General features: G+C 39.4%; 1 long non-coding RNA gene across 1 annotated transcript in view; it reads left to right on the top strand.

Annotated features, from left to right (window-relative positions):
- Positions 1–3,659: 3,659 nt before the first annotated feature.
- The window catches only part of LOC122788418, a 158,939-nt gene continuing 139,520 nt past the window's right edge, over positions 3,660–23,078 (top strand). Inside the window, exon 1 of the long non-coding RNA XR_006362656.1 lies at positions 3,660–3,791. This is a non-coding gene — a long non-coding RNA (uncharacterized LOC122788418). The remainder of the gene's footprint in view (positions 3,792–23,078) is intronic.

Genomic DNA, 23,078 nt, shown 5'->3' with positions numbered 1-23,078 from the left:
TCTGGGCAAAAACTGGAGAAAAAGCCCACATCTTAAATCACTCCTATATCCATTTCTCTGTTCTTTTCCTGCCCACACATCAACAGGAGCTAGAATATCCTTCCCATATTTTTAGGTATTCCCAGACATGATCACATTGCATTACATTGTTGGTTCTGAGGGAAAATAGTCCAAGGTTGCAGCTTTACACTTTGTGACATTCTGATAGCAGTGGCATATATAAAAATGCAGATTGTACAGTGATTTCTGGAATCCTAGATAATCATTCTGATTTCAAGATAATCTAAAAAAGCTAAGTAACAGCCCTAGGAGAGGGGGAAATGTGTAGGTGACAAATGAAGATGGAGGAAGCATTCTAGTATGACAGGATGAAACCTGTTACTGTTACATGGCTGTAACTCCGTCAGAGTGTTAGTCAGGTACAGCTGCTCACTAGGAGCACTGAGGGTGCTGCGTTCATTATCATTTCTTTGTAGTCTGACTGTTGGGGGGGTAAGAGGAGAGGGTTGTCAGTGTACATGAGGGAGTTGTTACATTGCCTTAAGATGCCCAAGTTTACCAGGTTCATAGGAGAAAGCACATGGAACTGACCTTTCGACATGCCTGGAGGGGGTGGGCATTAATACTTAGTGGAGCTGTTTCCTTGTAGAATATTTAGTGCTGGTAGCACTTTTGTGTGCTACAATAATTGTTACAAGAAGTCTGGTAAAGTGCTAAACTAATAAGCTAGTAAAAGTGCAGGAGAGGAGAGAACTAGCAGACATATGGGAAAAATTGAAGAGCACATGTTGGCACTGCTCAGAAGATTACAAACTATCCCGGATACAGCAAATCTGTATCTGGACTAGACTAGTTAGAGGAAAGGCAGAAAACAAGTGCAAATGCAAAGAAGTATTAAATAAAAATATCATGAGTATCTATCTAAAATGATACAATCAAATACTTGGGAGTTAAAATTACAAATGGCATAGATACAACAGTACAACTTAACTATAAAGAGATTTTAGATAATATCAAAGAACTCATACAAAAATGGAATAAACATTTTTTTTTACCCTGGAGGAATGACTATATTGAATTAAATTAATTATATTCCTGAAAATTCTGCATTTTATATAACTTGCTCGCTACCTCTACCTAAATCATATTTAAAACAATTTGAGGGGTTAATAAAATTCTTATGCTATCTAAAAAACCCAGAGTTGCCCTAAAAAATCATTGTGACAAATGGGAAGAAGGCAGAATAGGGTTACCAGGTTTGGAAAGATATATACAATTGACAGCTTTAAAAACAGTTTCTCTATGGTTAAACAAAGAATATACTTCCAAATGGAAATTAGTACATGAAAAAATCTGGTTAAAAACCACTTATGATACAATAAATAAACATATGGAAATAGTACTGAATAGCTTACTTTGGTTTTTGAAGAAATCTATGGCAACAGGGAAACACAATACTATAAATTCTAAACACATTATCAATGCCCTAAAGACTTTTATGCACTTTGTAAACAAAAATCCGGATATAAAAACATGGTCTTTTTCCATATTCCCAATAGCATATACACAAAATAATATTATAACTCAGGGCTCAGTAGCAGTTAACTCATTACACCTGAGTGACGCCTCCAGGTGCATCTGTAGTTAACTCCTACTGATGCCTCAAGGTGTCAAATATTGCTTGTTCATGTTTACATCAATAATTCCAAAACCATGCTATGTACAAGGCTTTAAAGGATTTCATCTTAAAGCTTACACGATGGCAAATGCAACTGTATTAATATTTAACCTTTGTCTAGTGCAGGTAAAGATATGTTAACCATTGTTTTTATGACATTAATTTATATAGATATAATTTTCACATTTTTTTCTAAATATCTCAAAAACAAGTAACAGACATAACTTCTTAGTCTCTTATGAAGGCTCTCAACTAGATGAATAAAATGTTGCTGATAGTATGTGTGTAACTTGAGTGGTTGCTGAGATATTGTTAAGTTGTTTACAAAATATTACAAACTTAATAGTTACTGTGTTTACTGTGGCTTATAAAATTCAGTTTAAGACCTAGAATCTAAAGAATACTACCACTATAAAAACTGTTTGTGCTAAAGGGTTTGTCATTTATCCTTCTTTCATAATCCCTATGGTGCGAGAGATATGAACATTTGTTGAGGACATCATTTGATTCTGTCAGAAGGCTTAGGCTCTGCCTATTAGAAGTTACAGTGCAGACATCCTGAGCTCCATTGGAGTGAATGAGTTAAAATAGTTAGTAAGAATGGTCTAATTTACTGACATTAGTTGATAAAACACTAGTAAAGTACTAATGATAGAGCAAATTATAAGTGAGTTCACCCTTGAAAATAACATGTGGTTAACATTGCAGGGATTAAGACAAACAGTTTAAACCAACAGGGAAGAATGTAAAAGTCTGTTAGGGGAAAAGGTTCCTAAGTTCGTAGAACAGTTAATAACGCTGATGAAATTTCCCACAAATGGGAAAGGAATTTTATTAACAGTGTAGAAATTAGTTAAGGCACAAGAGTTCATAATAAACAAAATATATGGAAATACAACGAAACAGTCAATGGTAAAATGCCAGATGATAAAGATAAAAAATGAATTCTTACATCTCCAAAACTAACATCTTTATCACTATACTGGCAACTTTATACATAGAATATATGTAACACCACACAAATTAGGACTAATATATAATAAAGAAAATAGATGTTGGACATGTAAATCATAATCAGCAGACAGTTGGCACACATGTTCTATGAATGCCATTTACTTAAACAACACTGGGAAAGCATTAACTATTTCTTACAGGCACTGTTCACTGATAATTTCCAACTTACAAAATCTCTAGTTTTGTTGAATACACCTGTGCCTTCTTGTGTTGCAAGGCAAAAATATGTAATTTAGTGGACTCTTCTTGCTATTGCATGGAAAAATATTACACAGAACTGGAAAAATGTAACTCCCCCCAATTTCAAGAACATGGTTTTATCAATCTCACACTTGGAATTGAAAACAATCACAGAAAGAACAGAACAACCTACTTCCTTAAGCATTGCGTGGCAGAATGTTACTCAAGTGCTGGAAATAGAAGACTGTAATAAATTATAATCTAATTCAAAGACACATTCAAGAAAACTATTTTTTCAAGTATAGACATTATATTTAAATAAAGTAAATAGTTGGTTTTGTAATGTTTGTTTTTGGGATTGTTTCTTCACTTTAAGCTTTGACTATGTAACTATTTATTTGATATACATACTGAATATATGTTTATGTTTGTGAAAATAAAAAAAATATTCAGTAAAAAAATAAATACATTGCACATTGCAATGTGGGACATATGGACTCTATAACTTTTTATTCTGTTGTTTTACCAACATCTAAAGCAACGCAGAAGTATCTAATACAAATATCAGACATGGGGCTGAAAAAACTGCACCCACCCCCACAGACACATACACACACACTTACACACACGTGCACACATTATGGTACTGCCATAATGAAACTTAGGATCTTAGAAACAGAAAATCACTTGAGTTCCTGGAAAAGAACAGTTTTGTTTTCAGTTTCATCATGTGTTCCTTATCTAGGGAAACACAGACAGCCATCTGTCTGCAGCTGGTGCCCAGACGTAGTGAAAGGAAACCAAACAGGAGAAGGTATGTGCTGTATAGCTGTTCTGCAAAGAAGGATATAATACACTGCAGTATTAGAAGTATGCTTAACTAGTAATCATTTCAGAATGCAGAAACAAATGTAGAATGGTTAGTACTGTTTCACTTTTCTTTTATATTGGTTTTGATAAATTTTTAAATAATTACAACCTATAGTTAAAACTAGATAAATAATTATAGAAACAAATGTCAAGTGTACAATTTAATATAATACAATTGATATGTGAACATTAAACACTGCGGTCAGAAGTCCTATTTAAATGGGCAACTAATGTGTATTTGGACTAGTAACTGCAGTCTGAGATAGTTCTGTGCTCTTTGTTGGGCTGCAGGTAGCTCAAGGTTTTGATACCTACTTTTGGGGAGGGGTTGGACTTTTTCTCTTTCTGCTATAAATAGTTATGTGTTGAGAAACTCTATTTAAAACTTTATTTTTTATATTTGGTAGTAAGTACATTGACTTCAGTAGTTGCAAAATTCAGCTGTATTAGTTTTTAAATTTTAGTCCATTTTTATCTTTGTTCTTTTTTTAATGAAAGCCATTCAATGACGGGCTGATAGGTAAGGGGATAGATTTAGTATTGTGCATGTTGGGATAGGTATATCCATTGTGTACAAGTGTGCTTTTAGAAAAAGCGTTTTTCAAAAGGTAATATGTGGGGTTACAAGTAGAAGCAGAGTTAGCATTTGGGTTAAGATTAATACACAAACTATAACTCTGCTGTTAACCTCATACCTACGCAATATCTTATGAAAAAACATTTCTTTAACACAAATGAGGAAAAGTGTCTCTGATGTTACAGTTATTTATTTATTTGTTATTAAATTTCGGCCCAGCGATTTTTGTTCTTTTTCAATCAGGCTGTAGTAAGTAGGCTCATTTTTGATAAATGTTTTAGTTGCTGTACACACACACACACACACACACACACACACACACACACACACACACACACACACATACATACACACACACATTCACACACCTTTTGCTGGAGGGAGCACACAGAAGTTTTAGTCAAGTTACTTTGTGGCTGCTGCATCATATCTAAGTGTCTAAGTGAAAACTGTAGGATGTAAACCCAGATTTGCAAGACCTTAAACACTGCTCATTGCCTTGTGGTGGGATTCACAAAGTTTGGTACTCTGGGTGTAAGTTTGATGTACATTGTGTGTTCCTGATACCAACTTTGTATATCCAGTATATATTGTGTGAGTTACTTTAGTATAAATCTGGTATATAAGAAGAATCCAAAGATAAGGCGCAAACACAAAAGGAAAGATTCAGAGTGCAATTCCATGCTGTAAAGTAGGCATAGTACAACAATGACTTTGGATGTTTCAGAAACATAATCACACATCTATCACTGGATGCTCAGTGTGTCTCACAGATAAACAAATGAAGTGTTGAATGAGCAATTGCCGAGGACTTGATTTATTTCTGTGCACTGAATGTGAAGGTGTGGCAATCAGTCGGAGGGGGCAATGAGGATGCAAAAAAGTAGGATGCCATTCTACATTCTATACTTATGAAAATTACAGGAAATTGGGGTCTTAGCCTACTCAGTGTTCTGCAGCTCTGTTAGACAATTCTCAGGTAGTATTCAATGTGGACTGAGTTTATATTATGGTTTCATAGTATTACACTCTGTTTACTAGTTATAAACAGCAGAGGAGAGCCTCAAAAAGGGGAGACCTACAGTATAACTAGTGGCAATATATGCGAACAGCAGATAGTGTCTGGGATTGATAAAATAACTAGTATTGATAGCTGTGATCTGGAGATACTGTCTGAGATTGATAATATAACTAGTATCAATAGCTCTGATCTGGAGATTGTGTCTGGAATTGATAATATAACTAGTATTGATAGCTGTGACCTAGAGATACTGTCTGGGATTGATAACATAACTAGTATTGATAGCTGTGACCTATAGATACTGTCTGGGATTGATAACATAACTAGTATTGATAGCTGTGACCTATAGATACTGTCTGGGATTGATAATATAACTAGTATCAATAGCTGTGATCTGGAGATAGTAATTGGGATTGGTAATATAACTAGTATCAATAGCTGTGACCTGGATTTAGTGTCTGGGATTGATCATATAACTAGTATCAATAGCTGTGATCTGAAGATACTGTCTGGGATTGATAATATAACTATTATCACTAGCTGTGATCTAGAGATGCTGTCTGAGATTGATAATATAACTAGTATTGATAGCTGTGATCTGGAGATACTGTCTGGGATTGATAACCTAACTAGTATTGATAGCTGTGATCTGGAGATAGAATCGGTGATTGATAATATAACTAGTACCGATAGCTGTGATCTGGAGATAGTGTCTGGGATTGATAATATAACTAGTATCAATAGCTGTGACCTATAGATACTGTCTGGGATTGATAAATTGATAATATAACTAGTAGCGATAGCTGTGTTCTGGAGATAGAATCTGTGATTGATAATATAACTAGTACCGATAGCTGTGATCTGAAGATACTTTTTGGGATTGATAATAAAACTATTATCACTAGTTGTGATCTAGAGATGCTGTCTGGGATTGATAATATAACTGGTATTTTTATCTGTGATCTGAAGACCTTGTCTTGGACTGATAATATAACTAGTATCAATAGCTGTGATCTGGAGATGCTGTCTGGGATTGATAATATAACTAGTATCGATAGCTAAAGCATAAAACCTTGGCCAGACCACCACAGCTTACAGGCACAAATAATTCACATTTATTTTGTGTTGTGAAATCAATGCTTCTTCAGATCATAAAATACATAAAACACTTAGCCATTTAAAAACACTTCCAAGATCAGTAATTAGCTATTACATCATCCATCTTAACCAATTACATTTTTAGACCAATTTCCTTCCTTTTAACACTGGTTTTAAAGAGACACAGGCATTCAAACCAGGGTGTCTATCTGCCTGTAGTCTTAAAATCCATTTAAGTTCCATCAATTCAGTATGATTAATCAAATCACCCCCCTAAAGCTCATATGTGTACTTTGAAGTACCCTAAAAAGAAAACTATGTCCTATATTATCTTTAATATTCTTTGCTAATGCATTAATTATGTTACCTGATCTAATATTGTATAAATGACTGAAGATCCTGTTATTTTACCTTTTGTTAGTTTTACCAAAATAAAATTGTATAATGATTTCTGGAATATTAGATGATCATTCTGATTTCAAGATAATCTGAAAAAGGTAAGTAGCAACCCTAGGACAGGGGGAAATGTGTAGGTGGCAAATGCAAATGGAGGAAGCCATGGGTGCCGGAACCATAGACCTAGGGAGGGGGACACTCCCACACTTTTACAGCTGCAAGACCTGTCAGAAAAAAATAATGAAGTGGAGTTTTCATGCTAATGTGAATTTGCACGTGGAAGTTAAACTAACTAAACTAGCTGTTCTTGTTCTCTTATTGCTCTGTGTTGCAGGAGTTATGCTGCCGCTGTTCTGTTGGTGCTGCCAGAGGCAGAGTCATGCCGGTAAGGAGAGCTTTGTTCTTTTATTTGCAGGAGTTATGCTGCTCCTGTGTGTGTGTGTGTGTGTGTGTGTGTGTGTGTGTGTGTGTGTGTGTGTGTGTGTGTGTGTGTGTGTGTGTGTGAAGAGCCTGAATTCTCTACCCATTCCACCACTTGTGATTCAGGGAGTTGAGTCCATAGCCTTCAACTGTCCAGATTTTCACAGAATATTTGGCTCATACTTTTGGACTTTTCCTCTTAAAATTTCTGGTTTTCTGGCAAATCAGTGAGAACTGAATTCACTAAATAAATATTGCTCTTTTAGTTTCAGTCTTCCTATCTTTCAGGAAACACATGGTAACACAAAACACTTTATTTTAGCAACTTTCTAAGATTATTCAAGCAATATTTAAAGTGTGTCCCTGGTTTTGGGCCTTTGCCTCCCCTAAATAAATTTTGGATTTTTCCAGATTTCTTGTGCTGCCTAGTTGAGAGTTTTAGTTGAGCGTCAAGTGGAGTTTACAAGGAGCTGAGAGCTTCAGGGGAAGGGAAGTGTAGTGCTACTTATGCTAAGTTGCTTGCATTGTTAGTAGCTCAACAGGTTGTATACTTGCATTTGATGAAGAAGACTGTGGGTTGTACTCCCTCAGTATGCAGATGGATAGCTGATTCTGTACTGGGTTGTACTTTAAAGGGAGTGGATGCTGCTGTCCTATGAATGTACTCCTTTTGAGGAGTCACCTAGTAACTATGTTTCTGTTATCAGTTTGCCATCCATTCCCCATTGGAAAATTACTAGCTTATCATTTTTAATGTAATATAGGCAATTTATTCTTCATGGGCAACAGGCACTTTATTTGTAGATGAATCAATGAAATATAAAGTTGTTTGCCAGCAGCAACCTCTTCATTAGTTACAGATTCCTTTAATGTGCAATTATTTAGATGACTTATTTCTGCAGATATTTTGCATATTTAGTGATATTGGAGGGATTGTAACTGCAGACGTTTGAGTGGCCTTTTATGGTTGAAATTTTCTGAAATGGGTAGTTTTGTCATTATTGGTTCATACATTTTGTTTCACTGCTTACTGGAAGACTGTTCAAAACTATAAATATAAAACACATTCTAACAAGTGGTGCTGTATTATACCAGGAATATAATGTAATACAATCAGGTTAATACATTCAGGAAGGTGAATCAAAGAATGCATACATGTATGCTTGCTCACAGGATGCAGGAGATCAATATAGGGGAAGAGACCAGTTACCAACGAGTCCCTCAGGGTTTGTGGCGGAGACTTTTTCTTTTTGGCAAATGCATCTCAAAAGTAGAAGGAAATACCAAAGGGCTTTGGCTAACTAAGTCTGAGATGACTGCAAGCTAGGGGCAATTATTGAATCCCCAAATGACTTAACCATCATGCAGGAAGGGTTGTCCCAAACAATGACTGGTGCCAGAATCATAACATGAAACTAAACTCCAAGAAATACATTATCATGTCCTTTGGGAAGTCATCTACTCCAGGGAACTGCCAAACTGACAATGCCCCTGAGAACTGACCCAGTTGTCAGGCATTTGGAAACTTGTGTGTACAGTGACCTACCTTTTGACCAACATGTGCCCAGAGTCATAAGAAAGTCTTTCTATATTGCACAGCTTATAAACAAATTGATTTTGACTAGATCTAGAGATGTTATTGCCCCCCTTTACAAAGCCCTCATTAGGTCAATCATTTTGTATAATGCCCACTTTGGCATGTATCTGTCCAGACCCATGCAACAATTGGAATACCCATAGAGATACCTTACTAAAAGATACAAGTCCTACACAATAGACCTTGCATGGAGCACCTCAAAGATTTATCACTATACTCAGTATCCTACAGAGTGTTTAGAGGTGACATGTCTGCCATACAAGGCATCCTCCAACCTAATACAGATGGACCTACTGAACATCAGCAAGTCAAATGGCATCAGAAATACTTAGTCCAGGTATCAAAACTGAATGTTGTGGAGAGATGGATACATATCACAGAGGCTACCACTGTTCCAGAACAGACTATCCATTCAAGTAAAACAAAGCTCATCCCTGTCCATATTCAAATGCAACAGTTATTTTCACTAGGGCTAATTTACAATTACCATCCATGGGATAGGTAAGACCAATCAGGAATGTAGATTCAAGCACCAAAAGGGAAACTGGCTAAGCTTAAAATGTGCTTGAAGTGAACCTATGTTGTGGTACTAAATACTTTAAAAAATTGCCCGTTTTAGATCACTAAGTGCCCCTCTCATCCTCCGCCCCCCCCCCCAGACTTCAACAGCTTCGGGCATGTCTGGAGGAAGCCTTCCTGTATGACAAGATACCTGTTACTGTTATACTTGTTACTGTTACATGGCTCTACCTCCGTCAGAGAATCACTGAGGTACATCTGCTTTGTAGGAGCATAGAGGGTGCTACATTCATTACCATTTCTCTTTACTATTCCTCATTAGTATCTTATTTGATGTCACAAAAGTGAACAGTCCTGCCACCTTATCCTCCACTGTTGGTCTATCCTGCAGTTAGTACAGCCACAAGTGTCTGTGAGAGATTATAGAGTTGTTAGTTTGCTGTTTTTCAAATAGTTTTTGTGTTGTGTTGTGAGAGTAGATGTCATGCATTTATATGTGTTTATGCACATGTGTGTGTCTGTGTTTGCACATACTCATACATATGTGACTGCATGTTTGTGTAGTGTTAATGCATGCATGTGTGTGTGTGTGTGTGTGTGTATGTAAGTACACTAGTACTTGTGGGAGCATCTGTACATTGCTGACCACATAAAATAAAGCTGCTACAGTTATTGCAAGAGGATAATACCATAACCACCCCCACAGGTAGTATTATACTTAACACGCACACACACACACACACACACACACACACACACACACACACACACACACACACACACACACACACACACACACACACACACACACACAGATATCTATATATGTACTGGAGAAATGCCTACAGGAATCACAACATGATGCTTCCACCACATCTTGGGGGAGTCCTTTCTACTGATATACATTTGTAACTCTGAGTTATAGTGTTGCAACAGATATTCTTGGCACATTGTTTACTACAGCTTCCTCTGAGTGATTCTTCTTCATCATGCAGTGCAGCTGATTTATAAAGATCAGCAGCCTGCAGAAACAGGAGTTAAAGTTAAAGTTATAGACAGAACAAGAAGGTCAGGAAACAAGAGGGAGAAGGGTAGTATCATTCCAAAGATACGTGTCCAAAATCACTCATTTGAACCTGACAAACAAAGAAAAGTTTGGACAGACATCCAGCTACTGCTTTAATGTTCTTGTGTTTCCCCTTTCACTCCTTTGCTAAATATAGTGTCTTTATCCAAGGGTAGCCTGTTATCTCCAACAGATATGCTTCTGTGTTAAAGGAATCCATTCAAAGCCTCAGGGAAGAAATGATGCCCTCTGGCCGTTTGATCTTTTCCAGCCTTCTACGGCCAGATCTTCATATGTTGGCTGTGTTGCAGAGCTTAAAGCCTTATGTTGCTTCTTGGAGTGAACACTAATTGAGCATGTCACTGGAAAATAAGTATATTGCTGTGAGACTGTTTACTGAGATGAGCATATCACACGTGTGCATCTACTTCTCTATAACAGTTGAACATTTTTTGAATTTGTTTAGATTTATCCCAAAACAATTGAAAGGCATAGTATTGGTGTCATTATGTTATGAAACCATGAGAGATCAAGCACGGTATAGTATAGCATAGACAAGGCATATATAAATACCATTCTCATCATATTGTTGAAAAAACAATACACAATAACAGGGTATGGCAAAGCTCTAGGATTCTGATAGTGCTGCTTCTCACATGAAATTATATATTCATTCCTTGGAATAAATCTGCACAGAAAGCTGAGATAATAAAAAATTTTAACAAAATTACCCATATTCCCTTTGGTACTTCAGTAGGAAGTCAGTGCATTTGACTTATCCCCACAAGCTTTAGCCCTAATCTTCTACTATTCTTGGTCAAGAAGGCTTCATGCAGCCTGTTTGATGATATATCAATAACCCCCAGTGTGCACACACTCACACGCAGACACATACACGCACACATGTGCACTCGTGCATACACACACAAACATACACACACATGCACATACACACACACACACACACACACACACACACACACACACACACACACACACACACACACACACACACACACACACACACACACACATATTGACTTATTTTTTAAGTAATTCAAATGCCAATTGTGATAATTGTATTGTGTACCAGCACACTCAGTAACAGTCCCACGGTGTTGCTGAGGCCAGCTACAGCTGCTTTTACCTTTGTATAATACAGAACTGGGCTACCATCACTGTCACCCAAACGTAGCCTTCTTCTGCATGACTTGGCCTCCTCTTTTGCCTTCCAGCTAAAGAACATAACACATGGTCTTTAGAAACTCATTTGCTACCCAAAGAATACCTCCCATGTTTTTGCTGTTGGACAGTAATGCACAAAAGGTTTGTATAATTTCACCTCTGTTTCCCAGAGTGCCAACATGAAGTCTGATTTTTCATCCCTCCCTCCATGATTACTCTCTGAAGTCCATTGTGTTATGACGTTTCCTTATTAGCATCTGTCTTCAGTAAATGCACTGGGGCACAAAGCAGGTTAAGGCAAAACATTTATTATCAAAATATATTGGTGTACAAAGTGAAGTTTAAGGTAGACCAGCTAACAGGCAGACCACATCAGACTTTTTGTATATCATATACATGTTAAGTTTGGTTTTTATAATTTTTTTAAGGTCTACTGCTTGTGTACTATATGTAGTGGTGTACATGGCAGGGCACACATAGTTTTTAAGACAGGATTTCTTACTTGCATTCACTTTAAACTCGTGAAACAAGTGCACTTGATAAAAAATATATGCTAAAACAGCATTGGTTGTCAAGTTCCGTGTTATTACAACTGGCATTTGAATTACTTAAAAAATAGCAGATGTCAATATGTGTGTGTGTGTGTGTGTGTGTGTGTGTGTGTGTGTGTGTGTGTGTGTGTGTGTGTGTGTGTGTGTGTGTGTTAAGTATCTGTAGCTGGTCTCAAAAACCTTGTGCGATTCGTATCGAGTGAGCAGTATTCTGGAAAATTCCTTCCATTCATAATCCTTCTTGGACAGTAGAAATATGCAATTATTATTCATTACCTGCACATATTAGTTACAGTTCCACACTTCATCCCTACAGGACATAAACAAGGCTGTGTCAATAATTGAGTAACTGAACAAAGCCAAAGTATAGAGACATTGTATTCATGTTGTACTCAGGCAAACAACATTCTACAATATTCCTTTGTTTCTTAATAAAGAAGTAATATGAGTTTTATCTAGCCACCACACACAGCTGCTGCACACATGGCCTTTGGAATATAAACATGTTTCTGGTCTGAAATGCAGAAATCCATTTTGTTTAGTTATAATGTCTGAAATAATTCTACTAGAGAAAATCCATTTTGACGTGTATTTCCTGAAATTTCAATATCATGTTCAACACATTGTCATTATACTGCAGTTTGAACTGTGTAAACAAACAATGTTCAGATGTTCACAAAGTGTTAGCTGTTTTTATACTGGATGAAAAACTCTGCCTGCAAAATATGTAAACCCAACATGTTCTCCATTGTTACACTACACACCCTACCTAACTAATCTCCTTTTCTCTCCAGTAATAGCACTTAACAACTTGTACCTAGCATGCACTTTACTTTCCACCAAAGGTCCAAACATAGACTTCTCATAATATACCCCTTTCCTTGCATTTGACAGTGTGGACAATGATGAGAAGGTAGGGTGTGAGAATCCAGAAGCATCCCAATAGATGCATATTTCACCAAACCTTCTTTAGCAGCCAGGTAGAACTGTACATATGATTTCTCTCACATATATTTAGAAATCTCAACCACCACAGTGGGCATGATAGCTACTTCCATGTAGGACCTCAAAGTTACCAGTATTACCTGCCTGGCCACCTTGTAACTGTTCTCCCACCAGGGCCCTTACTGAACCCTACAGATGTGTTCTAATGGAGTTAAGTTTACTAAATTGTGCAGGAAGGCCTACCCCTTTCTCTGTGCCTGTATTTGTGCTGCTATCTGATCACAGCCTGCATTTACTGTAAGTTTAAGGTTGCCACCCCCAAATTATGACAATAGATGGGGGACAATGTCAGCCCTCTGAATACAAATCTTGAAGAAAAAGCAGTGCATTTGTGATGAGACATGAAGGTGCATTTTGATGCAAGTAGTTCAAACATCATCAACCTTGCACTCCATTCTAGCTATTGCTGCAGAACCTGACCTGGGAGTCACTTCTGGATGGGAATGGAGACACTTGTAGCTCATGGATGTGCACAACAGCAACAGACTGCTCCAGCCCACTTTGCTACTAGAGTCACAGCTCCAGTTGCTCTATTTCATCCCCAGAATGGCAGTACTATTCCTAACCTGCATAAACAGGCCACCACCTTTATTCCCTTTATAGAGGTTCCCAATCCAGGTATACTAAAGGATTTTGTGTAGATCTGGTCACATGTCTCTTGTTTCACATCCACCTATCCCCACCATTGCCACTGATGTATTACAGCTGTTTTAACACAACAGCACCTCTAGGTGCATAAATTCTAAGAAATGTAACAAAATGTGCTAAATACAGTATTTACAATGTGCTTAGAAAAAGTAGCATAAAAATCAAACCTAACGACTGATTGAGCTTAAGTGACAAGGACGTTTCAAAAATGTACTGCAGTGTAGATATACACTGCATACATACATACATACATTGTTAGGCTCAAAACAATAATAATTACACAAACTATGCCAAAGACACAACGAGAGAAGCAAAACTATAACACAGAAACATTTTTGTAGCTTGTAGCTGTTTCTCCAACTCTCAAATGTCAGATTTTTTACACAATTTTAAGTCTAAATAATGTACTTTATGTGGATGGTAAATGCTAATAAATTTAAAAAAAATCAGTACTGACAGTGATTCTTTGGATGAAACTTTCCAACTCATTTGCTGTCCCTTTCCAAATGAAAAAAATATCATCAATAAAGCGTAAATAAGAAATTGTTTATCATACCCTTCTACTGATGGTAAAATAAATATGTTTCTTGTAATGGTTTACTTTTTATACTACATGAAACAGAATATTATCAAATGACATTTAACAATGTTAAAACTGCAAACCACAGATAAGGAAAAAGTAGACATTTATGTTAAAGCTTTACATCATATTTCTCAACAGGGGATGTCTACAAGATATAGTTAATGACATCTTTAAAATTACAACACCTTGGAAGTTACCCACAAAGATGCCTTAGTAGTTAAACCCATTAAAGGTTAGTCCTTTCATATGCCTTTAATCTTTACTTTGGATAGTACAGCTATTAAAAAGGTCATACTTGAGAATTGAAAGATGTTTCAAACAACAATGAAGTAACCAGGTTTTGTTAACAAAAACCTGGTAACATAAAAAATATTTTAGAAAGATGGGACAATGTTGTTCCCAGGAGGGGGACCAAAGGCATGAGAAAATGTTTTAATTGCCCACATTCTAGATTTATTTGTGAGACTCCTTTTTTATTAATCCCAGGACTAGTAGAACCATATCAGTACCTGTTTTTTCACTCATTTTTCAAAATATGTTGTATATCTTGCTCAGTGTTGTTCTTGTGAAGCATTTTATGTGGGTAAGATCACTGGACAATTAAAGAGAATAATATATGAGCACCAGTATGCTATTAAGATAAAAAAATCTAGACAATACTTTAAGTAAACATTCCATGATATGCTCTAATTTAAAAAAATATATATATATTTTATGGTCATTGATTATACTGATGCTAATTTCGAGGGAGCTAAAGAAAGTGAACTACAGTGCAAAGAAATAGGCTGACAAATAATACCGCATGCCTATAGTTTTCCAGTATTAAACAGTAATGTTAATTACACAGTAGTATTGGTTAAAAATCTACACATCAATAAAGGTAAATGATTTTAAGGGGAATTCAATATAGCTTGCACAAATTTTGTTTTCCATGCAGGTATAGTGGCATGGTGCTTACATGGAAGTAAGCAGATATGTGAGTCAATAAACAGAGCTGAGGGGCCTGCATGAGTGCACCAATATAGAAGTGACCATGCATGCATATCACCTCATAAATGGGTGAACTGCATGGAAATGAGGATAGTTGAGCAATCCAGCAGCAGATAGGCAGCCCTGCAGACCCCATGTTGGTGTCCGTAACATACAAGGAAGCATTCTGTGTACAGGATGTATAACTGACACCAGGGGCTGTAAACGTGCACTTAGAGTAGCAGAAATAGCATTGTAGACTCAAATATGTGCAAAACTATCCACCATGTGTCCAAAACCATATGGAAAATAATTTAAATTAATTTTATTTTTTTAATAATCTGGGTACATTTGAGTGGCACACCACAATGCCCAAACATGCTTTTATGAAAAAATAAAAATAAAAAAGAGTGTAAAAACCAAATTTATTAGTATGTGACAGTCATTTATTTATTTATTCATTCAACATTTGTTAACCGGGAAAGTCTAACTTGGAAAAAGAAATATTCCAGATGCATGTCTTTATGACATGGGAGGAAACTGGAGTACTTGGATAGAACCCACATGAACACAGGGAGGACCTGCAGACTCCACACAGAAGGGACACCAACTGAGAATCAAACAGGAGTACCATTTGCTATGAGGCGACAATGCTACCGCTGCATGCCTGTGCATTATATGACACCGCATGGTGTATATACAGTGGTAGACTGTTGTGATTATTAACAAGGCAGGGCCTGGGACCATGTAGTTTTCAGGTTGTGTGCACCAAGCTCAGTGCAAATGAGCTGGGGTTACTGAATAGCACAAATGGATATCCATGCCAGCATATCCCATCTCTGTAGGCACAGAACTGTGTTGGTGTCCACAGAAAAAGTAACTGACATCAAAGGGGTGTCTGTCCAAAGGCTTGTAAGCTCATTGGAGCTCAGCAGCCCCTGTTTGTGAGTTGCTGCACTCTGCTGGGCAAGGGTGTATGTCCAGAGGCAGCTAAGCTTTGTTTACCATTGGGGCACATGTTTAATCATGTTTGCGTGTGTCTGAGTGGTGCACCACCTTCCATGGGAATGTGTCTATGACTGCTGAGCATTGTTTACCTTTGTGGCGCTGATTTACGTGGCATGCCGCAGTGCTGAGCGAGGAAGGCTGTCAAAAAAAAACACTGGTTGAGAAAGCCAGTGATATATTAATTACTGATGAGCCCTGTTTCACTTAAATCAGAGCCATTAAAACCCCTTAATGATGTACTTGGCAGGTGAAATGCATCATAGGTATCCAATCACACAGGCTGCACTTACACTAGAGCACTATAAATGTTGCATACACCCTACAATCTGATTCCACCCCCATACTCTGCACCAGTGGAGTACAAATTTTGGACTTTTAAATTAAGGAATTCTAGGGGCTGCTGGAGGTCTGCCACATCTGTAAATGCTAAATGCTGAGGTCAGAGCTGATGCTGCTGACAATAGGCCTAGTCTGAGAAGGAGAAGAGTGTTCAGGCCCAGGGTAACCTTCCAGGAGCTACATGAGCTGAAGATTGTACAGCACTATAGGGTGGACAGCGACATAGTACAATTCACTGACCTCTGCCGCCCTCAACTCAGATCCAGAGTCAACAGAGGAGAACCCATTCCAGGGGAAACAAAGGTATGTGTAGCCCTGAGGATACTAGTTACAGGTACTTTTGAAAGACTGACTGGGGACATGATGGGAGTCTCACAGGCATCAGCATCCAGGGTGCTCCCCCAGTTCCTGGATGCCATGTTACTACTTGCTAGTGAGCACATTTATTTACCCCACACCCCTGAAGAGAAGGCCAGCAGTGTGAGACTCTTCTACCATGTAGCATACTGCCCTGAGGTACTGGGTGCCATAGACTGCACTCATGTAGACATCACTGTACCACCCAGTGAAGAGGGTAGAATCTATGTCAGCCACAAGTGGTATCACTCCATCAACTGCCAGGTCATGTGCAATGTCTAGGCCATTATCATGAATATGTGTGCTGGCAGACCTGGCAGTTATCATGACTTCCATATCTGGAATGCATCACAGCTGTACAAGATGTTTGTTAGGGGGGACATCCTGTGTGGCCATTTACTGGGGGATGCTGGCTATGCACTGGAACTGTGGATGATGACACTCATCAGAAATACACACCACCCACTAAATAAAGACATAATGAGGCACACACACAAACTATGAACATCATAGAGCATGTGCTTGGGCTGCTGAAGTCATAGTGCTGGTGCCCCGATATAGCTGGTGGAGTCCTGCAGTAGTCCCCAGCCAAATGCACACAGATGTTCACAGTATGTGCCTTGCTACACAATATGATCCTGTGAAAACAGCTTCAGCGGGATCAGCAAAGGGAAGGGATACACAGCTCCCGACCAGTGCCCAGGTCCCCACAGCCACACACTCAGGGGGACTCAGAGAAGGAACCCCCTGAGGTTGTCCCTGTAGGCAGACGTAGGTGTGCCCAATATGCCCTGGCCTTGGCCAAGAGACAAGGCGTACCACATGCACTGACAGCCTGGGGCCCTAGGGACTGACACATTACTCTGACCCACATATATAATAGTGAAAATGATGCCAGCCAGACCACACACACACTGTACTTCACCATGTATTGGCTGTGTACACTGTGCATCAGAGATAAAGACAACACATAGCACATGCGCTGACAACCTAGGGCCCTAGGGACTGACCCCTTACTCTGACTTACATACATATTAGTAACAATGATGACAGCCCACACACCCTGTACCTCACCATGTATTGGCTGTGTACGTGTGCATCAGAGATAGAGACAGCACATAGCACATGCACTGACAACCTAGGGTCCTACGGACTGACAACTTACTCTGACTCACATACATATTAGTAAAAATGATGACAGCCAGGCCACACAACCTGTACCTCAGAATGTATTGGCTGTGTACATATGCATCAGAGAAATAGACAGCACATAGCACATGCACTGACAACCTAGGGACCCTAGAGACTGACATCTTACTTTGACTCACATACATATTAGTAAAAATGATGCCAGCCAGGCACACAATCTGAACCTCACCATGTATTGGCTGTGAAGTATGTACATCAGAGATAGAGACAACACATAGCACATGCACTGACAACCTAGGGTCCTACTGACTGACACCTTACTCTGACTCACATACATATTAGTAAAAATGATGACAGCCAGGCCACACAACCTGTACCTCAAAATGTATTGGCTGTGTGCATATGCATCAGAGAAAGAGACAGCACATAGCACATGCACTGACAACCTAGGGCCCTAGAGACTGACATCTTACTTTGACCCACATACATATTAGTAATAATGATGCCAGCCAGGCACACAACCTGAACATCACCATGTATTGGCTGTGAACTATGTACATCAGAGATACAGACAACACATAGCACAAGCAGTGACAGCCAAGGGCCCTAGGGATTGACACCTTACTTCAACTCACATATATATTAGTAAAAATGTTACCAGCCAGACCACAGACCCTGTAACTCACCATGTATTGGTTGTGTACTGTATGCAACAGAGATAGAGACAACACATAGCACAAGCACTGACAATGTATGGCCCTAGGGACTGACACCTTACTCTGACTCACATACATATTAGTAAAAATGATACCAGCCAGCCCACATAACCTGTACCTCACCATGTATTGGCTGTGTACTGTGTGCATTTGAGATAGAGACAATACATAGCACATGCACTGACAACCTAGGACCCTAGAGACTGACACCCTACTTTGACTCACATACATATTAGTAAAAATGATGCCTGCTAGCTCACACACCCTGTACCTCACCATATATTGGCTGTGTACTGTGTGCATCAGAGATAGAGACAACGCATAGCACCTGCACTGACAACCTAGGGCCCGAGGGACTGACACCTTACTCTGACTCACATACATATTAGGAAAAATGTTACCAGCCAGCCCCCACTCCCTGTAGCTCACCATGTATTGGTTGTGTACTGTGTGCATCAGAGATAGAGACAACACATAGCACATGCACTGACAGCTTAGGGCCCTAGGGATTGATGCCTTACACCGACTCACATACATATTAGTAAAAATTATGCCAGTCAGCCCACACAACCTGTACCTCAACAGCTATTGGCTGTGTACGGTGTGCATCAGAGATAGAGACAATGCATAGCACCTGCACTGACAACCAAGGGACCCAGTGATGGACACTTTACTCTGACTCACATACATATTGGAAAAAATGATGACAGCCAGGCCACACAACCTGTACCTCAGAATGTATTGGCTGTGTACCTTTGCATCAGAGAAAAAGACAGCATATAGCACATGCATTGACAACCTAGGGCCCTAGAGACTGACACCCTACTTTGACTCACATACATATTAGTAAAAGTGATGCTAGCCTGGAAAACAACCTGTACTTCACCATGTATTGGCTGTGTACTGTGTGCATCAGAGATACAGACAACACATAGCACATGCAGTGACAGCCAAAGGCCCTAGGAACTGACACCTTACTCTGACTCACATACATATTAGTAAACATGTAACCAGCCAGCCCCCACACCCTGTAACTCACCATGTATTGGTTGTGTACTGTGTGCATCAGAGATAGAGACAACACATAGCACCTGCACTGACAACCTAGGGCCCTAGGGACTGACACCTTATGCTGACTCACATACATATTAGTAAAAATGTTACCAGACAGGCACACAACCTGTATGTCAAAATGTATTGGCTGTGTACTGTGTGCATCAGAGATAGAGACAACATATAGAACAAGCACTGACATCCAAGGGCCCTAGGGACTGACACCTTACTCTGACTCACATACATATTAGTAAAAATGTTACCAGCCAGCACACACACCATGTACCTCACCATGTATTGGTTGTGCACTGTGTGCATCAGAGATAGAGACAACGCATAACACCTGCACTGACAACCTAGGGCCTAGGGACTGACACCTTCGCTGACTCACATACATATTAGTAAAAATTATACCAGCCAGCCTACACACACTTTACCTCACCATGTATTGGTTGTGTACTGTGTGCATCAGAGATAGAGACAACACATAGCACATGCACTGACAGCTTAGGGCCCTAGGGACTGACAAGTTACATTGACTCACATACATATTAGTAAAAATGATACCAGTCAGCCCACACAACCTGTACCTCAACATGTATTGGCTGTGTACTGTGTGCATTAGAGATAGAGACAATGAATAGCACCTGCACTGACAACCAAGGGACCCAGGGACTGGCACATTACTCTGACTCACATACATATTACTAAAAATGTTACCAGCCAGGCACACAACCTCAACCTCAAAGTGTATTGGCTGAGTACTGTGTGCATCAGAGATAGAGAAAACACATAGCACATGCACTGACAAATTATGGCCCTAGGGACTGACACCTTACTCTGACTCACATACATATTAGTAAAAATTATACCAGCCAGTGCACACACCCTGTAGCTCACCATGTATTGGCTGTGTACTGCATGCATCAGAGATAGAGACAAGACATACCACATGCACTGAAAACCTAGGGCCCTAGGGACTCACATCTTACTCTGACTCACATACATATTAGTAACAATGATGCCAGCTAGGAAAACAACCTGTACCTTACCATGCATTGGCTGTTTGCGTGTGCATCAGAGACAGAGACAGCACATAGCACATGCACTGACAACCTAGGGCCCTAGGGACTGACACCTTACTCTGACTTACATACATATTAGTAACAATGATGACAGCCCACACACCCTGTACCTCACCATGTATTGGCTGTGTACGTGTGCATCAGAGATAGAGACAGCACATAGCACATGCACTGACAACCTAGGGTCCTACGGACTGACAACTTACTCTGACTCACATACATATTAGTAAAAATGATGACAGCCAGGCCACACAACCTGTACCTCAGAATGTATTGGCTGTGTACATATGCATCAGAGAAATAGACAGCACATAGCACATGCACTGACAACCTAGGGACCCTAGAGACTGACATCTTACTTTGACTCACATACATATTAGTAAAAATGATGCCAGCCAGGCACACAATCTGAACCTCACCATGTATTGGCTGTGAAGTATGTACATCAGAGATAGAGACAGCACATAGCACATGCACTGACAACCTAGGGTCCTACTGACTGACACCTTACTCTGACTCACATACATATTAGTAAAAATGATGACAGCCAGGCCACACAACCTGTACCTCAGAATGTATTGGCTGTGTGCATATGCATCAGAGAAAGAGACAGCACATAGCACATGCACTGACAACCTAGGGCCCTAGAGACTGACATCTTACTTTGACCCACATACATATTAGTAATAATGATGCCAGCTAGGCACACAACCTGAACATCACCATGTATTGGCTGTGAACTATGTACATCAGAGATACAGACAACACATAGCACAAGCAGTGACAGCCAAGGGCCCTAGGGATTGACACCTTACTTCAACTCACATATATATTAGTAAAATGTTACCAGCCAGACCACAGACCCTGTAACTCACCATGTATTGGTTGTGTACTGTATGCAACAGAGATAGAGACAACACATAGCACAAGCACTGACAATGTATGGCCCTAGGGACTGACACCTTACTCTGACTCACATACATATTAGTAAAAATGATACCAGCCAGCCCACATAACCTGTACCTCACCATGTATTGGCTGTGTACTGTGTGCATTTGAGATAGAGACAATACATAGCACATGCACTGACAAGCTAGGACCCTAGAGACTGACACCCTACTTTGACTCACATACATATTAGTAAAAATGATGCCTGCTAGCTCACACACCCTGTACCTCACCATATATTGGCTGTGTACTGTGTGCATCAGAGATAGAGACAACGCATAGCACCTGCACTGACAACCTAGGGCCCGAGGGACTGACACCTTACTCTGAGTCACATACATATTAGGAAAAATGTTACCAGCCAGCCCCCACTCCCTGTAGCTCACCATGTATTGGTTGTGTACTGTGTGCATCAGAGATAGAGACAACACATAGCACATGCACTGACAGCTTAGGGCCCTAGGGATTGATGCCTTACACCGACTCACATACATATTAGTAAAAATTATGCCAGTCAGCCCACACAACCTGTACCTCAACAGCTATTGGCTGTGTACTGTGTGCATCAGAGATAGAGACAATGCATAGCACCTGCACTGACAACCAAGGGACCCAGTGATGGACACTTTACTCTGACTCACATACATATTGGAAAAATGATGACAGCCAGGCCACACAACCTGTACCTCAGAATGTATTGGCTGTGTACCTTTGCATCAGAGAAAAAGACAGCATATAGCACATGCATTGACAACCTAGGGCCCTAGAGACTGACACCCTACTTTGACTCACATACATATTAGTAAAAGTGATGCTAGCCTGGAAAACAACCTGTACTTCACCATGTATTGGCTGTGTACTGTGTGCATCAGAGATACAGACAACACATAGCACATGCAGTGACAGCCAAAGGCCCTAGGAACTGACACCTTACTCTGACTCACATACATATTAGTAAACATGTAACCAGCCAGCCCCCACACCCTGTAACTCACCATGTATTGGTTGTGTACTGTGTGCATCAGAGATAGAGACAACACATAGCA

This window comes from Protopterus annectens, chromosome 13.part0 (genome assembly GCF_019279795.1).
Source record: "Protopterus annectens isolate FY-2018-M chromosome 13.part0, PAN1.0, whole genome shotgun sequence".
Taxonomy (NCBI): Eukaryota; Metazoa; Chordata; order Ceratodontiformes; family Protopteridae; genus Protopterus; species Protopterus annectens.
This window is presented reverse-complemented; position numbering and strand designations above follow the sequence as displayed.